Source organism: Lolium rigidum, chromosome 2 (assembly GCF_022539505.1).
Source record: "Lolium rigidum isolate FL_2022 chromosome 2, APGP_CSIRO_Lrig_0.1, whole genome shotgun sequence".
Classification (NCBI taxonomy): domain Eukaryota; kingdom Viridiplantae; phylum Streptophyta; class Magnoliopsida; order Poales; family Poaceae; genus Lolium; species Lolium rigidum.
Window position 1 is genome coordinate 113241502 of NC_061509.1, and position 10795 is coordinate 113252296.

Sequence of the window (10795 nt, forward strand, 5' to 3'; positions counted from 1 at the left end):
TAGCATGTTATGGTGCTGCGTCACCTTTAGTTTTGGGCCAGGCCCATGTCATTTTCGCAGTGATTTAAGTCACCACTTTTTAGAGTCCGTATTGAAGGTGGAAAGGCCTTCTAGGGTTTGGTCTCGACCACCATACGATGGTTGGCCGAAACCCCACCTTTTCTCCTCTTTAAATACCCCCATAGCCGCCACGTCTAGACTCGGATTTTGATTAGATTAAAAGTTAGCCATTGTCGTAACTCGTGGTACTTCTTTGAGGCCAACGCCTGAACAAGACCGACTATTCGAATCCCACCTTATTCAATAAAGCTTTCATCTATATCCGCAATATTCTCGATTGCATTATTAGTTCTTACTTGTTCTCGATTTCAGTAGGAATTAAGACCTCGTTGTCAAGTTGATCGTGCATCCGCAAGATCAGCAGAACTCCTGAGATTGTCCTAGCGACAGCATCAGCACGAGCTTTGCACGTGTAGCCTGATCGCCAAGCACGAACTCCACCAACAAATCGACGCTATCATACTCTCATCGAAAGATCGGCCACCTTTGCCCTATCAAGTGGTATCGATTTCAGGTTGCTCTATGAGATTTGTATCGTTTCCTAGTGTAGATTGCATCCGCCATCATACCCATAAACCACGAAAAGCCAAAAATACTGCTTAGGGTTTAGATCATCATCGTCCCATAAACCCCCGCCACGCCTTTGCATTGTCTTTTCAGCTTTTGCATAGTTGAATTTGTGTCCGCATCTTCGTGTCGAGTTGCCGGTCTCAGTGCTCTAGTTCCTTTAGAGTTTCGAGTTCTGGTCATATTAGTCACGCCGCCGCCGCACTCGCACCATACGCAGCATCACCGCCACCACCACCACCATATACTTCCGCCACCGCCATATACACCCCGCCATATACTTCCGCCACGCGCCATATACACTCCGCCATATACTTCCGCCATTGCCATATACACCGCCACATACATCTCGATCCACCATATACCCCTGTTTCCTACCGCGACACGTATTCGTGCTGTTTCTCACGCGACGAGCCCGTGTAGAATTAGGTTTTATTGCTTTTCCTACTTAGCTGTTACCTTCTAATATCATCTTGCGCCGCAGTAAAATTTCCGTGAGATAAGTTTCTGCCACAAGAAAGAATTGGAAGGAGAGCAAAAAAAAAAAAAAAAAAGAGTCTGGAACCGCCTCCGAAAATTTTCTCTGCACATTGGTTTTTCAACTTTGCGATCACTTTTCGCCACCGGCCGCTATAGCGACATTTTTTTGGCGCCGCGCTTCGAGCACTCTCCGTAAATTTCGACAAAAAATTTTCTCGAGGCTATACTGTTTTTAGACCTTGGGGATCAGCTTGAGACACTTGCTATCATAGTGATTTTTCACACCTCGTCGCCACATCATCGCCACCTCATCGCCGCTAGTTGCTTGTGTGCCGCGCCGTGACCTTCGCTCGTGTTCTAGGCTCGTCTCTAGTACCTGGCCTAGCCTAGGACCACGACAAGACCGTTGTTGAGCATACTTTCAATACCGCATCGCCGTTTTGACAATTGCCGTTTTGCTACCATATTAGCCATCCTACAGCTCCACATATTGTCTCCACGTGCACCGTGTCGACCCTGGTAATCGCTTGGCAATCTTTGGAGACGCCGATCCTTGCCGGTTGCCGTATCACCTTCCTCCCGCTTTGGTAAGAACTTGTAAGAGCTTTGTATTTTGCTTGACGAATCTGCGCAGGAACCACCATATTCCGTAGTTTCGTAGGCATATACATTTGTGCTTTTGTGTACTAACCATGTCGTAGATCCGACACCGACCGCCGTTGACCCGGCCAAGATGACGACCGGAGGAGCTGTATGCTCACTTCACCCACCTTGGGTGGGCATGCACGCGACACCGATGCGCGCATTGATGACGGGATGCCAAACTCACCGACGCGCTGGACAAGCCTGGATGGCCTCGAGGCAGCCTTTCAACTCCAAGCTCGACGCCAAGTTCCAGGAGCTGTTGACTCTGGCTACGCCGCCTGCGCCAACGTGCAACGCCGCGCACGCCTGTTCCTCGTGCGGACGTTCTCGTAGTGTACGCTCTCGCCGCAAAGCAGCAAGACATGACGCGCTTTCCGATGAAGGCTACGAAGATTATGAAGGGGACGCGGACGAGCAGGTAGATGAGAACGCATCGGACGGCGAGAAGTCCAACAACTCGCACCTGGTCGTCCACTGCAACCGAACCGCCACGCTCGACCACCTCCACGCCCTAGTACGTAATGATGATGATCATGTTGCTAAACCGAAACTGAATATTCCGCCATTTGAGGGTAGATATAATCCTCGATGCATATCTTACATGGGAATTGGAAGTAGAACAACGCTTTGCATGTTTAAAATACCCGATCACTTACGTGTTAGTGCCGCTACTTGCAGAGTTCTACAGTATTTTGCATCTATTTGGTGGTCTCGAATATTGTAGAACACACGCAAAGAAATATTCCCCGCTACATTGGGTTGGGTTAAAACTTGCTATGCGTACTGCTTTGTTCCTCCACATTATCAACGTGATTTGCTGAAAAATTGTCTCGCTTAGAACAAGGAAAAATTTCGTAGAAGACTATTATCAAGAATTGCAAACCGGCATGATTCGCCGTGGTATTGTAGAGGATAATGAGGCTATGCTTGTCACGCTTCTTTGGTGGTTTGAATAAAGAGATTCAAGCATATTTTAGATTATAAGGAGTACAACACTATTACTCGCTTGTTTCATCTTGCTTGCAAAGCTGAACGTGAAGTGCGTGATCGCCAACCACCATGGAGAAGAGCTAACGTTTCGCAGTAGTCGTACATCGTCGTGGTCTCCGCGACAATCAGCGCCACAATCTCGTGGTACCGCACCAGCACCTACTACCTCCAAGTACACCGCGCCCGCATCACGAGCACCTCCCCGCTCCACACCAACACCATCGGCTGGTCCTCCTCGAGTTCATCTTCCATGGCCTCCACGTGGAAGACGCCGACATTCAATGTCGCAAATGCTTGGGATTTGGTCACATAGAGAGAGAATGCAGAACCAAGCGTGGATGTTGGTGCGTGAAGATGGAGAATATGATTTCGCAAGTGACTTTGATGAAGATACATTGGCCCTTATTGCTCGCACGTGATGGTGCCAACTCGATTCTGAGAGAGAGATGGAGGTAATGGAAGCCGACATCGCCGATCAAGACATGGAGCTTAGTTGCACAGCGTGTGTTGAGCGTGCAATTGAGCAAAGCTGAGCATGATCAACGCCACAATCTGCTCCAAACAAGAGGCGTTGTAAAAGAGCGTAGCTATAAGGATCATCATTGATGGAGGGAGCCGTAATAATCTGGCATAGGCTGACATGGTGGAGAAGCTTTCTTCCTACAAGACAACAGCACACATCCATACTACATACAATGGTTTGAGAGCTCTTAAGCTCAAGGTAACAAGAACTACACGTGTGCATTTTACCATTGGTACATATTCCGATTTTGTGGATTGTGATGTTGTACCTATGCAAGCTTGTTCTTTGTTACTTGGTAGACCTTGGCAATTTGATAGAGAATCTGCTCATAATGGTAAAACTAATCAGCATTCTCTTATGCATGATGGAAAGAAAATTGGTCTCAAACCTATGACTCCGAACAAATACTAAAAGATGATCTTGCTAGAGCTAGTAGAGTAAAAACGAGGAGAAACTTAAGAGTGAGAATCAGATTGTTGTCATGCATTTTGTTCCACCTAAGACTAATACTAAATCTGATTCAACCATGCTACTGAAATTCGTTTGAAAATCCTTGTTTGCTTGCTAGCAAATCTGATATTGTCTGAACTTGATGTGAACACTACTCAATGCTATGCTATCATTTGCAAAGAAGTTCTCGTTTTCATTTGAGGATATGCCTCCTCTTTCCAGCTCGTCTGCTAACCTTTGCATGAATTCATTGATGCGTTCCCACAAGATGTTCCTCCTGACTACCACCTATCCGCTGGCATAGAACACCGTGATTGACTTGATTCCAGTGAGCTGCCGCTGCCCAACCGTGCACCATACCGTACATCAATCTCAAGAGACGAAAGAGATTCAACATAAATTCAGTGTTCTCCAAGATAAAGGTTACATTCGTGAGTCTCTTAGCCCATGTGCTGTTCCTATTATCTTGGTACCTAAGAAGGATGGTTCTTCACGCATGTGTACTCGATTGTAGAACTATTAATAATATTACCATTCGATACCGTCATCCAATACCTCGCTTAGATGATATGCTTGATGAATTGAGTGGTTCCGTTATGTTCTCAAAGTTGATTTGCGCAGTGGTTACCACCGCATTCGTATGAAATTAGGGAGATGAATGGAAAACAGCGTTTAAAACTAAGTTCATGCTTATATGAGTGGTTAGTAATGCCCTTTGGTTTAATCTAATGCACCTTAGTACTTTCATGAGACTCGATGAACTAAGTTTTACGTGGCTTTATTGACGCTTGTAGGTGGTATACTTTGATGATATTCGATTTATAGCAAATCTTGGAGGAACATTTGGATCATTTACGCGTTGTCTTCAATGCGTCACGGATGCACGCTTGTATGGTAACCTTGAGAAGTGCACCTTTTGCACCAATCGAGTTACGCTTTGGCTATGTTGTTATCGCTGCAGGAATTGAAGTTGATCCAGCCAAGATTGAGGCAATTGAGAGTTGGCCAGCAGCCAAAGACGCACACACAAGTGAGGAGTTTTCTTGGCCTCGTCGGTTTCTATAGGCGCTTTGTTAAAGATTTTGATCCATTGTCACGCTACTGAATGAGCTTAACAAAGAAGGATGTGCCCTTTGTGTGGGGCGATGCACAACAAGACGCCTTCATGATTCTCGAAGATAAGTTAACTACATGCTCCATTACTCCAACTTCCGATTTCAATCAAGACTTTTGAGCTTGAATGTGATGCTAGTGGAATTGGTTTGGGAGGTGTGTATTACAAGAGGGCAAACTCGTTGCATATTTTAGTGAAAAATTGAGGGCCTAGTCTGAACTATTCTACTTATGATAAAGAATTATATAGCACTTGTTCGACATTAGAAACTTGAGCAATATTATTTATGGCCTAAAGAATTTGTTATACATTCGATCATGAATCTTTGAAGCATATTCAGTAGTCAAGCTAAGTTGAATCGTCGCTATGCAAAGTGGGTTGAGTTTATAGAGTCTTTTCCTTATGTTATCAAACACAAAAAGGGTAAAGATAATGTTATTGTCGATGCTTTGTCGCCACTATACTATGCTATCTCAACTTGACTTCAAGATTGTTGGATTAGAAACCATAAAGGAACAATACTTGCTTGATGCTGATTTTAAAGATGTGTTGCTGAATTGTAAAGATGGTAGAACATGGAACGAATTGTCCTCAATGATGGATTTGTGTTCCTGCATAACAAGCTATGCATCCTGTGATGGTTCCGTCTGTCTTTGTTGTTGCAGAGAGGCTTATGGAGGAGGATTGATGGGTCACTTTGCGTGAAAGAAGACTGAGGATGTACTTGCTGCACACTTCTTTGGCCACGTATGCTCGAGATGTTGAGAGATTTGTGGCACGCCGCACTACATGTCAAAAAGCTAAGTCTCACTTAATCCACATGGTTTATATATGCCTTCTTCCTGCTCCTATGTACCTTGGGAGATATTTCTATGGATTTCGCTTTGGGTTTGGCCCTGCATTAGTGTAAGGGAGGGATAGTATTCTTTGTTGTTGTGGATAGGTTTTCTAAGATGGCACATTTTATTCCATGTCACAAACCGATGATGCTACACATGTTGCTGATTTGTTCTTTCATGAATTGTGCGCTATATGGTAAGTGCCAAATACTATTGTTTCGATCGTGATACTAAGTTTCTTAGCCACTTTTGGAGATGTTTATGGCCAAGTTGGGGACTAAATTGCTGTTTAGTACTACATGTCATCCCCTAAACTGATGGACAACCGAAGTAGTAAATAGAACTTTGTCTTACTATGTCATGGCTGTTTTGAAGAAGAACTTAAAATTGTGGGAAGAATGTTTACTCATGCTGAATTTGCTTACAACGTCGCCGCATTCTACCACTAAGATGTGCCCATTTGAGATTGTTTATGGTTTTGTACCACGCGCACCTATTGATTTGTTGCCTTTACCATCTTCGTGCAAAATAATTTGGATGCTACAAACCGTCATTAATTGATACTAAAATTGCATGAGACTACTAAAGACAACATAGCACGCATGAATACTAAGTATAAAATTGTCTGGGGATAGAGGAAGAAAACATGTTGTGTTTGATGTTGGTGATCTTGTTTGGTTGCATTTGCGCAAAGATCGTTTTCCTGAATTGCGCAAGTCGAAACTAATGCCACGCGCTGCTGGTCCTTTTAAGGTGTTAGAGAAAATAAATGATAATGCATATAAACTTGAGCTTCCCGCAGAATTGGGTCCGGTTAGTCCTACATTTAACATTGCAGATTTGAAGCCTTACTTTGGTGAAGAAGAGGAGTTTTCGTCGCGGACGACTTCAATTCAAGAAGGGGGGCATGATGAGGACATCCCATCTCTTGATACAACCGCTGTACCTACAGCGACACAAATACAAGGACCAATCACTCGAGCTCGTGCCAAACAACTGAACTATCATGTACTTTCGTTTCTTGGAACTATTCCTCACATACACGAGAATATGATGCTGCCTAAATCAGATATGTTTGTTACTCTTAGGAATGATGGACCAAGCATGGATGAGGAGGACAAGCATTGGAGCATGATCACGCATGGAGGAGATGGCAGCAAGCATTTGAGGATTGAAGATGACGCCACAAGTGGAGATTTCAGGACTTTGAAGCCACCATAAGAAGAGATGAAGACATGGACGAAATATAGAGTTCTCCACTTCATAATTTCGTCCATAGCATAATATGGTGCTGCGTCACCTTTAGTTTTGGGCCAGGCCCATGTCATTTTCGCAGGAATTAAGTCAGCCACTTTTTAGAGTCCGTATTGAAGGGGGAAAGGCTTTCTAGGGTTTGGTTCGGCCACCACATGCATGGCTGGCCGAAACCCCACCTTTTCCTCCTTTAAATACCCCCATAGCCGTCACGTTTAGACTCGGATTTTGATTAGATTAAAAGTTAGCCATTGCTGCAACTCTCGTGTACTTCTTTTGAGGCCAACGCCCACAACAAGACCGACTATTCGGAATCCCACCTTATTCAATAAAGCTTTCATCTTTCATCCGCAATATTCTGATTGCAATATTAGTTCTTACTTGTTCTCGATTTCGGGTAGGAATTAAGACCCTCGTTGGTCAAGCTGATCGTGCATCCGCAAGATCAGTAACTCCCGGAGATTGTCCTAGCGATTGCATTGGCGCACGAGCTTTGCACGTGTAGTCGGATCGTCAAGCACGAACTCCACCAACAAATCGACGCTATCATACTCTCATCGAAAGATCGGCCACCTTTGCCCTATCAGCTTTCTTACTGAGGGAAAACTTGCTGCTGTACGCATCACACCTTCCTCTTGGGGTTCCCAACGGACGTGTGCTTCACGCATTATCAGTGCACCCTCTGGTCTTGAAGCCATGCTTAAAGAATTTATTAGTACACAAACTGCTTTTAATAAATCTGTTGAAGAAAAGCTTGGTAAAATTGATATTCTTGCTTCTAAGGTTGATAGTCTTGTCGCTCGATGTTGATCTTTTAAAATTGAAAGTTATGCCTAATGAAGATAAAGATATTAAGTCATTTGCTACAGCAAACGCCATACAAGTTCGAATTAATGACAATATTAGATTGATGGCTGAATTGCATGCTAGGTGGGAAAGAGAAGAAAAAGAAGAAAAACTTGCTAAAGAGAATAATGTAGCTAAAGTTTGGACTATTACCACCACTAGTAATGTGGATGCTTCACATGTTGCTAAACCTCCTACTATCAATGGTAAAATAATTGGTGTTGGCAATGTTTCTACTCCTAGTACAAAGCGTGCAAAATTGCCTGAAACTGCTGAAACCGTTTGTGATAAAAGTGATGAAAGTTTTCAGAATGTTGTAGATCATAATGGTTTAGATTTTGATAGTGGTCATATCTCTGAAGTTATTAAGTTCTTGCAAAAACTTGCTAGAAGTCCTAATGCTAGTGCTATAAATTTAGCCTTTACAAAATATATTACAAATGCTCTCATTAAAGCTAGAGAAGAGAAATTAAAACTTGAAGCTTCTATTTCTAGGAAGTTGGAAGATGGTTGGGAGCCCATCATTGAGATGAAGGTTAATGATTTTGATTGTAATGCTTTATGTGATCTTGGTGCAAGTATTTCTGTTATGCCTAAGAAACTCTATGATATGCTTGACTTGCCACCATTGAAAAATTGTTATTTGGATGTGATAATTCTATAAAGAAACCTTTGGGGAGGATTGATAATGTTCATATTACGGTTAACAATAACCTTGTCCCCGTTGATTTTGTTGTCTTGGATATCGAATGCAATGCATCTTGTCCTATTATTTTGGGAAGACCCTTTCTTCGAACTGTTGGTTCTATTATTGATATGAAGGAAGAAAATATTAAGTATCAATTCCCTCTCAAGAAAGGTATAGAACACTTCCCTAGAAAGAGAATGAATTTGCCTTTTGATTCTATTATTAGAACAAATTATGATGTTGATGCTTCTTCTCTTGACAATACTTGATTGGCACTTTCTGCGCCTAGCTGAAAGGCGTTAAAGAAAAGCACCTCTTGGGAGATAACCCATGTATGTTTTTACTACTGTTTTGTTGAGTCTTGAAAGTTGTTACTACTGTAGCAACCTCTCCTTATCATATTGTTGTGCCAAGTAAAGTCTCTAATAGTAAAGTTGATACTAGATTTGGATTCCTGCGCAGAAACAGATTTTTACCTGTCACGAATTTGAGTAGATCTCTCTGTAGAAGAATCAAAAAAAATCTGCGAAAATTCATGTGTGATCCTCAAATAGGTACGCAACTTTCATTAGTTTTGAGCTTTTTCATCTGAGCCTGTTAAGTGCCTCTAAAAAAAATCATCTTTACGGACTGTTCTGTTTTGACAGATTCTGCCTTTTATTTCACATTGCCTCTTTTACTCTGTTGAGTGGATGTCTTTGTTCCATTAACTTTCATTAGCTTTGGGTAATGTCCAAAAGTGTTAAGAATGATTGTGTCCCCTCTGAACATGTGAATTTTTGATTATGCACTGATCCTCTAATGAGTTTGTTTTGAGTTTGGTGTGGAGGAAGTTTTCAAGGGTCAAGAGAGGAGGATGATATACTATGATCAAGAAGAGTGAAAAGTCTAAGCTTGGGGATGCCCCGTGGTTCATCCCTGCATATTTCAAGAAGACTCAAGCATCTAAGCTTGGGGATGCCCAAGGCATCCCCTTCTTCATCGACAACTTATCAGGTCACCTCTAGTGAAACTATATTTTTATTCTGTCACATCTTATGTGCTTTACTTGGAGCGTCTGTTTGTTTTTATTTTTGTTTATGTTTGAATAAAATCGGATCCTAGCATTCCTTGTGTTGGAGAGAGACACGCTCCGCTTTTTCATATGAACACTGGTGTTCTTAGCTTTACTTTAATGTTCATGGCGAAGGTTGAAAACCGCTTTGTTGATTGCTATTTGGTTGGAAACAGAAAATGCTTCATGTGGTAAATGGTATATGGTCTTGAATAATTTTATACTTGGCAATTGTTTTGATCTCTCATAGATCATGTTTAAACTCTTGCATCATGTAGTTTAAACCTATTAGTGGAGAACTACTGTAGAGCTTGTTGAAATTTGGATTGCATGATTGATCTCTCTATGGTCTAGATATTTTCTGGTAAAAGTGTTTGAGCAACAAGGAGACAGTGTAGAGTCTTATAATGCTTGCAATGTGTTCTTATGTAAGTTTTTCTGTACCGGTTCATACTTGTGTTTGCTTCAAACAACCTTACTAGCCAAAGCCTTGTACTGAGAGGAAATGCTTCTCGTGCATCCAAAAACCTTGAGCCAAAATTCATGCCATTTGTGTCCACCATAACAACCTACTATGTGGTATTTCTCTGCCATTCCAAAGTAAATTGCTTGTGTGCTACCTTTAAAATTTCATTCCTTGTCTTTGCAATACATAGCTCATGGGAAAATAGCTTAAAAACTATTGTGGTATTGAATATGTTGCTTATGTATCTTATTTCTTATAAGTTGCTTGTTGAGCGGTAACCATGTTTCTGGGGACGCCATCAACTCTTTACACCTTTGTTGAATATCATGTGAGTTGCTATGCATGTTCGTCTTGTCTGAAGTAAGGGTGGTTTATCATGATTAAATGGTTTGAGTATGCATATTGTTAGAGAAGAACATTGGGCCGCCAACCAAAGCCATGTATCATGGTGGAAGTTTCACTTGGACATTAATCCTCGATCTCTTATGAGAATATTATCTGTTGTTGAATGCTTAAGCATTAAAAAGAGGAGTCCATTATCTGTTTTCTATGTTGTCCCGGTATGGATGTCCTCAAGTTGAGATCTATCAGAACTGAGAAATCAAATGCGATCTATCTCCTTGGACCTTTGTACAGGCGGCATAGAGGTACCCCTTTGTGACACTTGGTAGAAACATATGTAATGCAATGATAATCCATGGGAAATCTGAGCTAATTAGGACAAGGTGCGGGCACTATTGGTATTCGATGCATGAGGCTTGCAACTTATAAGAGGTTTTATGCATAACAAATATGAATTATTACTACCGTTGACAAAAT